Source organism: Stomoxys calcitrans, chromosome 3 (assembly GCF_963082655.1).
Source record: "Stomoxys calcitrans chromosome 3, idStoCalc2.1, whole genome shotgun sequence".
Classification (NCBI taxonomy): domain Eukaryota; kingdom Metazoa; phylum Arthropoda; class Insecta; order Diptera; family Muscidae; genus Stomoxys; species Stomoxys calcitrans.
Window position 1 is genome coordinate 112,598,219 of NC_081554.1, and position 16,481 is coordinate 112,614,699.

The window sequence follows — 16,481 nt, forward strand, 5'->3', positions numbered from 1 at the left end:
AACGCCGGAAATATCCCATCAGGTCCGGGTGACTTAAATGGTTTGAAGCTCCTCAGGGATTCCTTCTTCATAATAAAATGGACTAAAAATTTTTAGTGAAAAATATTGTGTGTTATTGTGTTATGTATACATATTAATGTATATGTATATGTATATATATATATATATATATATATATATATATATATATATATATATATATATATATATATATATATATATATATATATATATATATATATATATATATATATATATATATATATATATATATATATATATATTTATATACATATATATATATATTGTGCAAGCAAAATTAAAAGAGAAGTTTATATGCACTGAAAAAATTGTTTTCTAATATAATAGATTTTTTTTCTTTATATTAAGGAAGCGATTTTGTCCTTAATGACAAGTAAATGCTCCTAATATTTACGATTTTGTGTTTGGTTTTAAAAATTAGGTTTAAACACAAAGGTGACCTTAAAAATAATATGTTTAATGTTTAAAATCTCGTCCTTGCCATAAGGATGCATATGTATCAAGCTACATTTGAGGTGGATTATATTGCATTATATTAACTTTAAGATAAAGAAATTGCCTATAAATTCAAGGAGACCATACGACTTTGATTTAAAGTCAAAAGTAGCATTGATATTACTAAGAAAATTTTACAACTCTATTTTTAAGATTAAAAAACACTTAAACAAAAGCCAAGTTTCTATTAAATTTTAAGATATTATCCTCATTATGAGTCATATTTCCATATTTATTAAACTATACCTCATTAAGTGGTATAATTTAATAAATATGGAAATTCGGAGTGTAATCCCGATATTAACCAAATTTTTTTTTGTGTTCGAGAATTTAAATATGGAGAATGGTTTCCATAGCATTTATACCAAAAATTATACCATATTCGAGAAGAATTATTAAATTCTCTTTGCCATTCAAAAATGGGAATATAATGCATGACTTGAATTGACATGAAAACGGTTAGTTGCAGAGAATGTTGCTGACGAATTTTTCAGATTTCATGCGGATTTGAATATCAAAATCTGATCTCAAACAGAAAATCGATGGATCGGTTCATACTGACTTTGACCTACTTAGGGACCCATCTAGCCGGCATTTGGGTGAGTGTTGGTAGGTATCTTAAGTACCAATTTTCAATCATATTGCATACAATTTAAGACTTCTAGGAGCTTATTAAGTTAAAAATGTCGATCGATTTGGGAACGTTATCCAAGTCTAACTGACTCGCACCGATACGCGCATAACAATAAAGTATGATTTGTGTGACACGATGCATTGCTTGACGTTCAATCGTTGAATGTGGTGAATTAAAATAGACAAATTTGCAACATCCGCAATACACTGAGAAAAGTATGAAGGCGTTATTTACTGTACTAGAAGAGCCTAGCAATGAAACATTTGGTAATTAAAGTAAAAATAAATAGATAGTTGAAAATATACCATATCAAAATGTGAACATTTTTATGCCCCTCACCATAGAATGGGGGTATACTAATTTCGTCATTCTGTTTGTAACACCTCGAAATATGCGTCTGAGCACATAAAGTATATATATTCTTGATTGTCATGTCGATACGGGATGACTATGAGCACCACACAGGCTGGAACTGTGAACTCCGACTTGTGTGGTTCCCATTGTTATGACGGGAAGCTTAGCTGAAAACTACCGGGCGCGTCCACAGGTTGCGGATGGTGGAAAGCTCCGTTTTTATGCAGAGTAGCTGCAAATGCGGCCGCGGGCAGTCAGCGACTTTCGAGAGGAGAGTCTCAGTGAGGAGTCAGGTGGCACTGGCTCTTAATTAAATACTGAGTGCCAATGATACTCGAGATGACAAGGCGAGTTATTGGCGCCTTCAAATAACCAATGGCCAACATCAGCGTCTGTTCCCAGGTTAGGGGCGGCTGGCGGAGAGCGTCGGATCATGGAGCAAGCGGCTCGCCACGAGGGATACATGCAATCCCACAAACCCATGCGGTTGGGGTGCTGGGCCAGTAACCCGCCCCGGAAAACATAGAACTACTATGAAAAACATAGGAATAGTAAAAACGGACCCCCCCAACGTTGACGACCCACGCAATCGAAAAAAGGACCATGATTTGCGGATCTGCACCTGGAATGTCCGCACTCCTTATAGAGAAGGTGCAGTATACGCGCTGGCGGATGTATTACAGAAGTACAAGGCAAATATAACCGCCTTACAGGAAGTGTTATGGACTGGGAATGGCGGCACTACAATACCAAAAGGTGACGAACTATACTATAGCTGCCATAACACGAGGCATGAATTTGGCTGCGGATTTGTGGTTAGTCGAAGACTGTAACACCTAGTCTTCAGCTCTACTCCGGTGGATGAGAGGCTAGCCACAATCAGCATAAAAGCCAAATTCTTCAACATCCGCCTTATTTGTGCCCATGCCTCAACGGAAGACAAAGACGAGCAGACCAAGGATATTTTCTACGAGTGCCTAGAGAGAGAATATGACCGCTGCCCCGCCCATGATATTAAAATCGTTCTGGGAGATTTTAATGCGAAAATAGGGAAGGAAGACATTTTTGGTCCAACAGTCGGAAAGTTTAGCCTCCACAAGATAACCTCTAGTAATGGGTTAAGGCTGATTGATTTCGCCGCGGCAAAAAACTTGGTAGTTAGTAGCACCAGATTTCAATATAAAAATATTCACAATACCACATGGCTGTCACCCGATCAAAACACGAGAAACCAAATTGATCACGATGTGATAGATGGAAGACATTCATCCAGTGTGTTAGATGTACGATCGATCCGTGGAGCGAATATAGATTCGGATCATTACCTTGTTGCAGCAAAGGTTCGCACCCGTTTGAACATGGCGAGGAAAGTACGATCTGACACTGCACGGAAACTGGACATTGAAAAGCTGCAAACACAACAAATGGCAGCGGCATACTCCACACGACTGACCCAATTGCTTCATGAAAGCACTTCTTGTTCCGATGATATAATGGCGCAGTGGCAAATTATTGCCCAATCCATGGAAAATGCAGCGAAATCCGTACTTGCGTACCGGAAGCCTCCTCCAAAAAACCCATGGAACGACCAAGAGTGTCGAGATGTTACTGAAGCCAAGAATGCGGCATATAGAGCAACCCTGCAATCAGTAGCAACGCGCCAAATGAAGGAGAGGTATCGGGAGAAAAGGAGAGAGAAGAAATGTCTAATCCGCAGAAAGGAAAAGGAAATGGAAAGACGTGAGTGCGAGCGATGGCTTTGGTGCAGGCACATCCTCCTGCAGAGACAAAGAAGGAAATCTGGTAACTGACACAGACAACATGCTGACGATATGGAAAGAACATTTTACCAAACTGCTAGAGTCTGATGTTGGCGGCGAAGAGGATACCGCAGAACCAATCCCTGATGATGGTATAGAATATTTACCTGCTAGTCAGAATGAGGTCCAAGTAGCAGTAACCCGACTAAAGAACAACAAGTCAGCAGGAGCCGACGAGTTACCAGCTAAACTATTCAAGACCGGAGGCGACACGCTGATAAGGCGTATGCATCAGCTTATCTGCGCAATCTGGCTAGAAGAACGCATACCCGATGATTGGAACCTCAGCATACTATGTCCCGGACACAAGAAAGGAGACAAGACGGAATGTGCCAAGTCTCCTCCCAATCGCATACAAGATACTCTCGAGCGTACTGTGTGAAAGATTAAAACCTAAAGTCAATGAGATAATTGGGCCCTATCAATGCGGCTTTAGACCAGTTAAATCCACCCTACACCAGATATTCACACTGCGCCAAATCCTGGAAAAGACCCGAGAAGGACAAATCAACACCTACCACCTCTTTGTTGACTACAAAGCCGCCTTCGATACTCCTTTACGTTCAAAGGTATTTCAAGCCATGTCTGCGTTTGGTATCCCTGCAAAATTAATAAGACTCTGCGGGATGACACTTGCTGATACGCGTGCCTCAGTAAGAATAGGAAAGAATCTATCCGAACCATTTAATACCAAACGAGGTTTCAGACAAGGAGACAGCCTATCGTGTGATCTCTTTAATATCCTGCTGGAGAAGATTATACGAGATGCAGAAGTGAATAGATATGGCACACTAATCACAAGAGAGCACATGCTACTTGCCTATGCCGACGATATCGATATCATAGGTCGGTCACCGGAAGTAGTAACTGCAGCCTTTGAAAGAATCGAAAGAGAGTCGGTGAAAATGGGTCTGGCAGTAAATGGAGATAAGACGAAATGGATGGTTTCCACTCCCAAAAAGCCTTGTACTACCGAGCAGATAAAGAACATGGAGAAAGTTGGGAACCACAACTTTGAGATAGTCGGTAACTTTATTTACCTCGGCACCGCCGTAACCGAAACGAATGACACCAGTTTTGAGATAAAGCAAAGAATAATACTGGCAAACAGATGCTACTTTGGACTAAGTAAGCAGTTTAGAAACAAGGCCACCTCTCAACGGACGAAGACTACACTTTACAAGACACTGATACTACCCGTGCTGTTATATGGTTCTGAAGCATGGGTACTTGTGAAAGCAGATGAGGCAGTTCTTGGAGTATTTGAGAGAAAGATTCTTCGTAAAATATATGGACCAGTTTGTGTTAACGGAGAATATAGGCGACGTATGAACCACGAACCACGTCTGTAGAAATGACGCTAACTTTCGAGGAGTAAAGCTGGCCGCTTCAAATTTTGCGCAAATACTTTTTATTAGTGTAGGTCGGTTGGGATTGTAAATGGGCCAAATCGGTCCATGTTTTTATATAGCTGCTATATAAACCGATCTTAGATCTTGACTTCTTGAACCTCTAGAGGGCGCAATTATTATCCGATTTGACTAAAATTTAGCACGTGGTGTTTTGGTATCACTTCCAATAACTGTGTTAATTATGATTTAAATCGGTTCATAATCTGGTATAGCTGCCATATAACCGATCTTGCATTTTGACTTCTTGAGCCAATAGAGAGAGCAATTGTTATCCGATTTGGCTGAAAATTTGCATGAGGTGTTTTGTGATAACTTCCATTAACTGTGTTAGGTATGGCGCAAATCGGTGCACAACCTGATATAGCTGCCATATAAACCGATCTTGACTTCTTGGGCCTGTAGAGGGCGCAATTCCATTCCGATTTGGCAGAAATTTTGTACAACGGCTTTTCTCATGACCATCAACATATGTGTTCAATATAGTCTGAATCGATTTATAGCTTGATACAGCTCCCATGTAAACCGATCTCCCGATTTTGCTTCTTGAGCCCTACAAGGCGCAATTCTTATCCGAATCAACTGAAATATTGCACAATGACTTCTACAATGTTCAGCATTCATTTATGGTCCGAATCGGACTAAAACTTGATATAGCTCCGTTATCATAACAGTTCTTATTCAATATTCTTTGTTTGCCTAAAAGAGATACCGCGCATAGAACTCGACAAATGCGTTCCATGGCGGAGGGCATATAAGATTCGGCCCGGCCGAACTTAGCACGTTCTTACTTGTTAAAATACACTAGTTTTACAAGTAAGAACGTTTTTTAAAGTTGAAGAAGCCTATGCATTTTTTATATCCTACACCACCACTGTGGTAGAGGGTATTATAAGTTTGTGCATTTGTTTGCAACGCTAAAAAGGAGAAGAAATAGACCCATTGATAACTATACCGATCGGCTTAGAATTACTTCCTGGTTCGATTTAGCTATGTCCGTGTGTCTGTCCATGTATTCTTGTGATCAAGGTACAGCTCGCATTTATTGCCTGATTGTCTTCATTTGGCCCAAGGATGCTATTGATTTTGAAAAAAATCGGTTCAGATTTAGATATAGCTCCCATATATATCTTTCATCCGATATGGCTTTTTAAGGCTGTGGAAGCCATGATTTTCTTCCGATCTTTACAAAATTCTACATATGTGTGCAAAATTTTATAAAATTCAGTTCAAATTTAGATATAGCTCCCATATATATCTTTCATCTGATATGGCCTTTTACGGCTGTAGAAGCCACAATTTTTCTCCGATCTTTACAAAATTTGGCATGGAGTGTTTTATTGGACATCTACATAGGTCGCATTTATTGTCTGATTGTCTTCAGGTGTTGCACATGTCACTTCTTTGACCCAAGGACGAACGCTATTGATTTTGAAAAAAATCGATTCAGATTTAGGTATAGCCCCCATATATATCTTTCCTCCGATATGGAGTTTTAAGCCAGTAGAAGCTACAATTTTGGTCCGATCTTAAAAAAATGTAGAAAGGGGTGTTGTGTTTAACGCCGTCATATGTGTGCAAAATTTCGTCAAAATCGGTCCAGATTTAGATATAGCTCCCATATAGATCTTACATCCGATATGGAATTTTCAGGCTGTAGAAGCCACAATTTTAGTCCGATCTTTACAAAATTTTGCATGGGGTGTTTTATTTGACGTCTACATATGTGTCCAAAATTTCATAAAAATCGGTTCAGATTTAGATATAGCTCCCATATATATCTTTCCTCCGATATGGAGTTTTAAGCCTGTAGATGCTACAATTTTGGTCCGATCTTAAAAAAAAAATTTAGCACAAAGTGTTGTCTTTATACCCGTCATATGTGTGTAAAATTTCGACAAAATCGGTCCAGATTTAGATATAGCTCTAATATATATTTTTCATCCGATATGGAATTGTCAGGCTGTAGAAGCCACAATTTAAGTCCGATCTTTACAATGCATGGGGTGTTTTATTTCACATCTACATATGTGTCCAAAATTTCATAAAAATAGGTCCAAGTTTAGATATAGCTCTAATATATATTTTTCATCCGATATGGAATTTTCAGGCTGTAGAAGCCATTGTAGCAGCCACAATTTTAGTCCGATCATAACAAGATTTAGCAAGAGGTGTTTAATTTGACGTCGCAATACGTGTGCAAAATTTTGTACAAGTCGGTTTCGATTTAAATTTGGTACTCCCATATATATTTTTTATCCGATATGTCAATATTTCAATAGGTATGCAAGATTAAATTCTGTCTAGATTTGGAGATAAGTTGTATATATTAAAAGTAGCACGTATACTAGGTGGTGTAGGGTATTATATAGTGGGCCCCGCCCAACTTTTGCCTTTCCTTACGGGTTGATTTTTAACGTGACTCCATAAAATTAAGGTACATTACATTATTCCCTCCAATGTCCATTTTACGCCTTAGAATAACAGGTAAAAACATTATTTGGATTTTTTTTTTATTCAAATGGTTTCTATCACATAATAAACCAAAATTTGCAGACCTTGGGTAGGAGTGGTTGTTATGTTCTCATGTTACACTTTTGTATATTTTGGTTTCGCGCAGCGACACTCTTTTCGGACTCAGCTATCGACACAAAATCGCTTGCCATTGAGTTAGAAACTGAAAACCGACAGCATTGACTTGTTCTCTTATGAGATGTTTATAAAAAAATTACAAGAACATATCAATGAGTTATGCCCTCTACTAGTGTAAGCTCTATGATAAAGACCTCATTCTTGTTGCCGAGTCCGAACGTCTTGCTTAGACCAACAGCACTTTGGTAGAAGGTATAAAAACCGATGCAAATTGTTTGTGATGCTCTCGCCGAGATTTGAACGCAGGCGGACATGCTAACACCTGAGCTACGGTGGCCCTAATATTTAAAAGTTTAAAGTTAAAGTTTAAGGTTAATGTTTAAAAAAATTAACTAAACAAATATAAACGAATTCATAAATTATTTAAAAAAATAAAATATATGTAAATAATTCAGCTTTCATATTACTAATAAATGATTTTTACCACACATCCACATACAACATAACAACATATTATTGAAATTATTCAAAATAATATATTAATGAAAAGTACAATAGATTAAGCGACCATTAAAAGTGCTATAAGATTTGCTGACAACATTTAGTTTTGCAGTTGTAATAATTCAAACCTCTATATAAAAAAGTGCTAATACAAATATTTAATAAAGTAATGTAAAACAGTTGTCGATGATAAAGCAATAGAACCTAAATTGCTTAATACCTATTTGCAATACTGAAATATAATTGTCAAGAACAACATGTTGAGTGGATGAACTACCTTTATGAGAAAAAAGAATTATGTTGCAACTCCAAATAAACTTTATTTCAGTTTTGGCAGCAGAAGTGAACGGACGCAGTACATTCAAATGCAAATAAAAGGTAATATTTCAGCTATTATCTTTTTGGTAACACGATTTATACAGCTCACGCACGTTTCGTGTTTTATTTCACTGTCAAACATCTTCAGTTTGGTCCACAAACGAACAACGCTTGCAAATAATTGAATTTAATTATCAAAATGTGTGCTCTGTTGAGAAAGTTCATCGTGCGCTTCTTCCATTTTATGGACGAATCTAATTTTTGACTCAATGGGTACGTAAACAAGCAGGATTGTTGATTTTGGAATGGAGATCAGTCAGAAGCATTGCGGGAGCTACCAATGCAACCATAACAAGTTACAGCTTGATGCGTTTGGGCTGGTAGCATCATTGGACCGAACTTTTTCAAATATGATACGAATCGTAACATTACTGTGAATTGTGAGCGGTGAGATGATATCCAACTTTTCTTTACCCAAAATGCAAGAGCTTGATTTACATGACATGTGGCTTCAACAAGACGGTGCCACATGCCACACAGCACACGTAACAATGGGATTATTGAGAGGCGAGTTAGGTGAAAATTTAATTTCACGTTCGGGACTGGTCAATTTGTCGCCTAGATCGTTGCAAGTATAACATGGTTCTCTTGCTTTGACTAAAGAATATATATTGCTCTTTTTATATCCACTACCGATTAATGGGGCTATATTCATTTTGTCATTCCGTTTGCAACACATCGAAATATCCATTTGAGACCCAATAAGACATATATATTCTTGATCAGCGTAAAAATATAAGACGATGTAGCCATGTCCGTCCGTATGTCTGTTGAAAACACGCTACAGCCTTTAAAAATAGAGATATTAAGCAGAAACTTTACACAGATTTTTTTTTGTCCATAGGCAGGTTAAGTTCAAAGATGGGTTATATCGGACTATATCTTGATATAGCTCCCAAATAGACCGATCCGCCGATTTAAGGTTTTAGGCCCATAAAAGCCACATTTATTATTAGATTTTGCTGAAATTTGGGACAGTGAGTTTTGTTAGGTCCTTCGACATCCTTCTTCAACTTGGCCGCGATCGGTTCAGATTTGAATATAGTTGCCATATCGACCGTTCTTTCGATTTAAGGTTTTGGGCCCCTAAAAAGCGCGTTTAGTCCCGATTTTCCGAAATTTGGGACAGTGAGTTGTGTAAGGCCCTTCGAAAGCCCTCTTCAATTTGGCCCAAATCAGTTTAGATTTGAATATATCATAAAAAGCACATTTATAATCCGATTTCGCTGAAATTTGACACAGTGTCTTATGTTAGGCTTTTCAAAATCCGTGTCGTATATGTTTCAGATCGGTCTATATTTGGATATGTCTACCAAAAAGACCAATATTTTGTTCTACAAAATTGAACAATGACTTGTACTTATTAGACCACTGAATATCCGTGTAGAATTTGGTCCAAATCGGACCATATTTTGATAAAGCTGCTGAATTTTTCACCGGATTATGACGAAAGGTGGTTTACATATATACCCTAGGTGGTGGTTCGGCCCGGCCGAACTTAACACCTTTTTACTTGTTTTTTCTGTATCACCCGCCCTCAGCGCCCTTTTCCAAGCCAATGTATCTCTATATGGATAATAAACTATTAAAAGAATATAATATTAATAATATTTGTATGTTATATATACCACGTTTGCATTCTACAAATTCCTCCAATACGATTCGTTAAGAATTTGTCCATTCTGATTGATCACATCCCAATTTCACTGTTTATGCGTAACATTTTGCACAATAAATTTTTATTTTTACTTTGAAATTTTAATTCAATGAATTATATTTTATGTAGAGATATAAAAGCCAAACTTTTTTGCCTTTTATATCTCTTTTCTTGATTTTTGTATCTATCCACGCCACTTTGTGTCTGTATATGACAAAGCGAGGCATATGTTTGCCTCATTCTCTTCTTTTCGCAAAGGGTATGAGTGAAAGGGAATTCAATATATCAAGATGACCAATTCACAATATGTGCTTTTAAATAAAAAATTAATTCGTAAAATTAAAAATGTGTTCAACGTGTGCCTTGTTTAAAAATCTAATTTCTATGTCAAAAATTATTAAAGCAATTAACACCTTGTTTAAAAAGTTTTTACATAGGTTAGGTTAGGTTGAATAGAGGGTGCGGATATTAATCCGCCCCATGCCACTATGGACATACACTCGTAACCTCGGAAAAGAAAATTTTAAGTTAAGAATTCCGTGCATCTTACAAAAACCTTAATTGTTTTGCATACCACTCTCCTTAGTTGGTTCAATTCTGGTATTGTGTCCCCATCTAAGTGCCGGCGTCTTTTAGCCACGAAAGCAGGGCAATGGCATAGAAAATACTCCAACGTTTCATCATCTTCCCCACATGCCCTACATATGCTATCACTTGCCGCCCCGATTTTACATAAGTAAGTTCGGAGTCCTATGAGTCCCGTTATGATACCGAGAGCTATACTGACCTCCTTCTTACTTCCTTTCAATAATAGCCTCGTCTTCTCACGTCCCAGATCACCCCATATAATTTTAGCAGTCCTACCGACTGTTTCGTTGTTCCACAGTGTTACATGCGCATTCGTCGCCCACGCCCTTAATTCGGACTGCGTCGACCCGAAAGGCTTCGGATTAACCAAGTTTATTGACGAGAGTCCACACACTCGACGTCCTCGCGTTAGCAACACCCCTCCTCACTCATTCCCCGAGCGCTTGGATCTCCGCCTGCAGGACCGTTTTATGTCAAGCAGTCTAAAACAGATCTCAGTCCTTGGGTTCTCAATGTAGACCCACAGGCCCACTCTGACCTCAGATGCCGCTGGCAGCAGTGTCTCGCACTCGACCTCAAGTGTCGTCTCAGGTATCCGATCGGAAACCTCTTCGATTCCTTCCAGATTTCTTATCGCCACGTCGATTATTCCGCGATTATATGAGCTGTTCCCATCGCCTTAAGTCTCAGAGCCGCAGTGGCTCCCCCTCACTTATAGCATGTTTGTCTATCTCGAAACGAATTTTCCGCATCACTCAAAAGTTTGTTTAAACTGGAATTCGAGCAAAAAGGAAAGAATTTCGATATATAAACTGATTCATCAAAGTCAAAAGAGCTAAAAACTCATAAAAAATACTAAAAACCGTCTATATAGACGAATATAGATAGGAAGAAGATCAGACGAACGAAAAGCAATCGTTCGACATCGACAAACAGACTATTAATCTGTATGTCAATGGGTCGGATATCTAGAAGAGTGTCCAGTGCCCTACTGGGCTTGCTTCTCATCGCTCCACATATGCCGTGACAACATGTTCTCTAACTTGTTGTATGGTCCTAACGTTGCAATTTTTCATCATAGCAGTCCACCAAACTATTGAGGCGCAAGTAAGTACTGGTCTAATCACGCTTCTGTAGAGCCATTGGACTATCCTCGGATGCAGGCCCCATTTCAAGCCTACGGCCGGTCTACATTGTGCCCAAAATCTGTGATCCTTCTCAGTACGCTGCTGAATGTGACACTTCCATAAAGTTTCCTTTCCAAGATCACTCCTAAGTATTTGACTTTGTCAGATATCGAAATTGTCTTATTGAGGAAACGCAGTGCGTCAAATTGGCCCACCTTCGTCTTCCTCGTGCAGACATATTTCTGTCTTCTCTTGGTTAACATTGAGAGCCCTGGGTCAGTGCACAACACACTGCTACAACAACGCCTGGGTCTAGCTCAATCATATACCATATGCAAGACCCTTTCGGCCCTTTTGCATAGCTGGTTCGGATCCTTACCCCTTAGAATACTTATAACATAGCAGACGGATTCAAATCCCATCTCAGTCAGCATCCGTAATAGGTTATTTATGGTGGTCAAAAGAAGTGGCTATAAAATGCCCCCTGTTGTGTGCCCTGTTCCATTTTCTCCCTTATATTTATGTCATTGGACCCGCAATTTATCAACCTGTTCCTAAGCATATGATTTTTCCAGTCTCTAAGGACCCGGTCCACCCAGTACTGTTAAACGCACCCCCGATGTCAATGAAAACCGCCAGTGTGTACGTCTTGTCATCGAAGGATTCTTCTATTTCATGCCCAACTGCGTGCAGGGCAGTCTCCGACCTTCTCTTGACATAGGCATGCTGTTTGTATATCGTATCCACAATAGAAAGGACGTAAGGCTTGTAGGTCAGTAGGCCTTTAGTGTCGCATAACTTGATTATTAATACCACCATTGCCTCCTGCCAGGCTTTCGGAGTATATGCAAGTCCTAGGCACGCTGTGAAAATATTGGCCAGATGAGGCGCCAGATAGTCGGTCTCCTTTTGTAGTAACGCCGGAAATATTCCATCAGGTTCGGGTGGCTTAAATGGTTTGAAGCTCCTCAAGGTTGCTTGAACATAAATTCCGTTATGATAAACCTTCGATTAACCTCATTATTCCAAGGTTCCGGTGTCTCCGTGAATCCTGTCGTATCCTGTGGAAAATGCCTTTTCAACACTGCTGACGCCTTTTGGACATGGGTTTTTAAGAGAGACTGTTTTCATCTTGGTCAATGACGCTATCGACTCTTCGCAGAAAAGCTTCCAGGGGGCACTTTTGCCGCTCTGGTAATCTTATTGTATTCCTTTATCCGTGTGTAGTACACACCCCAGTAAACATCCGCCTTTTTACGACGAGCTCTGTTTTAAAGTCTGCGAACCTCTTTCCCAATGTTGTGAATCTCCCCGCTCATTCAGGGTTTTTTCTCGGGCTGATTTCCTTTCTCGAACAGGACAACTATCTTCGAAAGACTCCACCAGTGCAGTCGTAATCCTGTTGACATTGTCGTCAATGGCTTCTATGCTAACACAATCTAAATTATCTTGCCCAAGTCTTTTTCTGAGTAGTCTTCCGAATTTTGGCTAGTTATTTTTCAACTTATTCCCGAAGCTTATCGGATTCGGAACTGGTCGTGCCATTCTAAACCTAATTTAGCGATGGTCTGAGATGTTCCATGAAGACCTTCCAATCCTGAACCTCATCGATTAGATTTTTTAAACATATTGTCACATGTAAATCCACCTCCTTAATCCTATTAACAAAGGTAGCGGTGCTACCAATATTATGTGTTATTAAGCCGTTAGTATTCAAGAACTATGCGAGGGCTTCGCATCACAATCTATTAATGCTTCATTTCCTGTCAGTTTTGCTTTCCTCACCAACCGTTGCAGCTCCGACGTAGGTGGCGGTGTGGTAGACTCGATAGGCAGATAAAGTGATGCCAAGTATGCTCCACCGTCTCCCTATCCCATCTCTATTGCATCCGACGTTGACAACTCTGGGGAAAATACGTAATTACAATTTTTATGACAATTAAGGCAGGGCCTCCGCCGAGTGGCAGTGTTAGCATAGAATAATTGGTAGTTGATATGGTTCAATCCAGAAACTTTATTCCTGGACGTTCATGGCTCCTAAATTAAGGAAATATTTATCTTGCCCTTGCTGATTTACTACATCAAAACGTGAGTAGCTGTCTCTCTCCGGTAGAGGGTTATGTGGATGACCTTAATCTTTGGTCCCTCATTAGATGGGCTTCTTGGGAATGGGTGATGGTCTCATCGTCTGGTCCCTTTGAGTTTTCCGTCACTACACTGCCCGATGTTTAAATATTACGATCTTTGCTTATCCTAGTCTTCCGAATCTTGAAACAGTCGGTAATGGTTCGATCATCGATATCCAGTTCGTTAAGCTGTATTGAGTCTACTGTCCCTATACTGCCTGATGTTCCAATATTAGGATCTTTGCCTGTACTTTACTTTTCTTTAACTGGCTATGACAGAATATGTGTTCCACTAGCCGAACGTAGAAAAGCATTCCGAGGGCCTCGATCTTCTGCGCTCATTCTAAAATCTCTGACACCAAGTTTCGAGGTGTCTCCCACTACTTAATCTTTCTATCGTGCTTTTGGTCTTCCCAGTTTGCGTGTACCACCGTGTTTCCCTTCAAAAGACCTCTTTTCTGGAGCTTCTTCATCATTCCTCTGACAACATGACCTAACCAACGCAGCCGTTGTATCTTGATGCGTGTAACTATGCTATCGTAGTCATACAGCTCGTGGTCTATACGACGCCTATATTCTCCATTAACGCAAACTAATCCATATATTTTACGAAGAATCTTTCTCTCAAATACTCCAAGCACTGCCTCATCTGCTTTCACAACTACCCATGCTTCAGAACCATATAACAGCACGGGTAGTATCAGTGTCTTGTATAGTGTAATCTTCGTCTGTCGAGAGGTGGCCTTGTTTCTAAACTGCTTACTTAGTCCAAAGTAGCATCTGTTTGCCAGTATTATTCTTCGCTTAATCTCAAAACTGGTGTCATTCGTTTCGATTACGGCGGTGCCGAGGTAGATAAAGTTACTTCAAAGTTGTGGTTCCCAACTTTCGCCATTTTCTTTATCTGCTCGGTTGTGCAAGGCTTTTTGGGAGTAGAAACCATCCATTTCGTCTTATCTCCATTTACTGCCAGACCCATTTTCACTGACCCATCGATGCCAGACCCATCGATGTCGTCGGCATAGGCGAGTAGCATGTGTTCTCTAGTGATTAGTGTGCCATATCTATTCACATCTGCATCTCGTATAATCTTCTCCAGCAGAATGTGAAAGAGATCACACGATAGGGTGTCTCCTTGTCTGAAACCTCGTTTGGTATTAAATGGTTTGAAGAGATTCTTTCCTATTCTTACTGAGGAACGCGTATAAGCAACTGTCCAGATATCAGTTACCAGATTTCTTTGTCCCTGCAGGAGGATGTGCCTGCACAAAAGCCATCAGTTTCATGTTTAATTCTTTGGTAGAATTTCCAGACTTCATTCTGACTCCTGTACATCTCAATTCGCTCACACTCACGTCTCTCTCCTTTTCTCCCGATACCTCTCCTTCATCTGATTGCAGGGTTGCTCTATATGCCGCATTCTTGGCTTCAGTAGCGTCTCGTCACAGTTGGTCGTACCATGGGTTTCTTGGAGGAGGCTTCCGGTACCCAAGTACGGATTTCGCGGCATTTTCCATGGATTGGGCAATAATTTGCCACTGCGCCATTATATCATCGGAACAAGGAGTGCTTTCATCAAGCAGTTGGTTCAGTCGAGTGGAGTATGCCGCTGCCATTTGTTGTGTTTGCAGCTTTTCAATGTCCTGCTTCCGTGCAGTGTCAGATCGTACTTTCCTCGCCATGTTCAAACGGGTGCGAGCCTTTGCTGCAACAAGGTAATGTTCCGAATCTATATTCGCTCCACGGATTGATCGTACATCTAACACGCTGGATGAATGTGATCAATTTGGTTTCTCGTGTTTTGATCGGGTGACAGCCATGTGGCATTGTGAATATTTTTATATTGAAATCTGGTGCTACTAACTACCATGTTTTTTGCCGCGGCGAAATCAATCAGCCTCAACCCATTACTAAACGTTATCTCGTGGAGGTTAAACTTTCCGACCGTTGGACCAAAGATGTCTTCCTTCCCTATTTTCGCATTAAAATCTCCCAGAACGATTTTAATATCATGGGCGGGACAGCGGTCATATTCTCTCTCTTGGCGCTCGTAGAAAATATCCTTGGTCTGCTCGTCTTTGTCTTCCGTCGAGGCATGGACACAAATAAGGCAAGGTGTTTCAGTCTCCGACTAACCACAAATCCACAACCAAATTCATGCCTCGTGTTATGGCAGCTATAGTATAGTTCGTCACCGTTTGGTGTTGTAGTGACGCCATTCCCAGTCCATCGCACTTCCGTTAAGGCGGTAATATCTGCCTTGTACTTCTCTAATACATCCGCCAGCGCGTATACTACACCTTCTCTATAAAGAGTGCGGACATTCCAAGTGCAGATCCACAAATCATGATCCTTTTTTCGTTTGCGTGGGTCGTCAACGTTGGGGGGGGCCCGTTTTTACTATTCTTTTGTTTCTCATAGTTTTCCAGGCGCGGGTTACTGGCCCAGAGCCCCAACCGAGGGATTGCACATGTATCCCTCGTTGTGGCAAGCCGCTTGCTCCATGATCCGACGCTCGCCTCCAACCGCCCTAACCTGAGAGCAGACGCTGATGTTGGCCATTGGTTGTTTGAAGGCGCCAATAACTCGCCTTGTCATCTCGAGTATCATTACTACTTAGTATTTAATTAAGAGCCGCGAAAACGAGTTAGGTATGTAGGGCTGAATCTTATGTACCATCCACCATTTATCGCATTTGTCAAGATCTTTTACAGGCAAAACTAAAAAGGATCAAGTAAGAAACTCCATGAATTTTTAT